Source organism: Gracilinanus agilis, chromosome 3 (assembly GCF_016433145.1).
Source record: "Gracilinanus agilis isolate LMUSP501 chromosome 3, AgileGrace, whole genome shotgun sequence".
In the NCBI taxonomy this organism is placed as follows: domain Eukaryota; kingdom Metazoa; phylum Chordata; class Mammalia; order Didelphimorphia; family Didelphidae; genus Gracilinanus; species Gracilinanus agilis.
In genome coordinates, this window is record NC_058132.1 from 269,828,571 (window position 1) to 269,830,077 (window position 1,507).

Sequence of the window (1,507 nt, forward strand, 5' to 3'; positions counted from 1 at the left end):
TGTTTCCTTTCTAGCCAAAAACTTTCCCAAGTTCAATATATTTCCACAGTGTCTCTCCACCACCAAGTCTCTGATGATAAAGGATGACCAAGAGTTGAATATTTTATCATATTTGGGAAAGTTTTGCCACTGGAGTGTGATCTAGCACTGGAAGACTCTAAAGAGATTGAAAAGGTTCCTGCCATGGGATCGGCATTAAGTTGTGTGTCTACTCTCAGAAGATCAGCTTAGCTAGATTCATAAAGGCTTTTCGAAAAAAGGTTGGTCACAATGTAATCAATTTGGGTTGAGAAAAGGGGCACAGCAACTCATAAAGATTATCTACAAAGACATGGAGTGTGATGGAGTGCTTCAGTGCAGAAAGTATCTAGATCCCATGAGAGCATATATGTTTGAAGTAGTGAAGGTGATGTTATTAGAAAATCCAAAGGTAAGGTGTTAGAGCAGAAAGAATTTAAGTCTTTATCTTAACAAACTAAAATATTGTGATTGTTCTAAAGCTCCAGTTGTCACCCTTTCTAGGAAAACGCAACATCTGGAAATGTTACTTACATTTACATAGGGATCATATTTATAATTTCTTAATAAAGTATATCTTGATCAATAAGGAAACCCAGTATAAAAGCAGTATGAGAGTGGGTTCATGACTTCTACTTCATGGCAGAGCCTACGTGCTTCCCATTCCCTGCATCTGTCTTGTCTTTTCTGTTTCCCCAGGTGGACCTAATGCCATATGTTTTTGTAACATCTTTGATGGGGAAGACCATTATCCTTGAGGTCAACACATCCAATAATATTGAAAAAGTCAGGTCCAAGATACAAGATAAGGAAGGTATTCCTCCCAATCAACAAAGATTTTTTTTTGCTGGCAAGCAACTGGAAGGTGGGCAAACTTTATCTGTGTATGAAATTCAGAAAGAGTCTACCCTTTCTCTTATTCTGAGGCTTTGAGGTAGTGCCAAGAAGAAAAAGAAGTCTTACACCACTCCCACAAAGAGCAAGTGTAAGAGAAAGGTTAAGCTTGCTGCTCTGAAATTCTATGAGGTTGATGAGAAGACCACCTTAGATGAATATGTCCTTCTGATGACTGTGGTGCTGCAGTCTTTATGGTTAGCCATTTGATGGACATTACCATACATAGGAAGTGTTGTCTAACCCACTGCTTCAACAAGCCAGAAGAAAAGTAAATGTATATATGTTGGTAAAAAAAATCAACTATTAAAAAAAGAGGGAAAATATATGACACAGTGGATAGAGGGCTGACCTTGGATTCAAAAAGGCTTGGCTTTGGGCTCCACTTTTGCCACATATGTACTTGTGTATGACCATGGGTAAGCCACTTCATCCAGAGAACATTCTAAGACAATAACTTACAGGCAATCGCTAATCTGCATCAATGGAGGGAGACTATAACCCTGGAAGTCTCACACATGGGTAAAATCAGAAGCTGGACCAGAAAATGAAAGCAAAATAAAAATAATTGGCATTTAGACAGAAATTTAAGGTT

The 1,507-nt window shown here is 38.2% G+C and overlaps 1 pseudogene; it reads left to right on the forward strand.

The window, feature by feature from the left end:
• Window positions 1-331: 331 nt before the first annotated feature.
• On the forward strand, window positions 332-1,187 carry LOC123241472 (annotated as a pseudogene).
• Window positions 1,188-1,507: the final 320 nt, after the last annotated feature.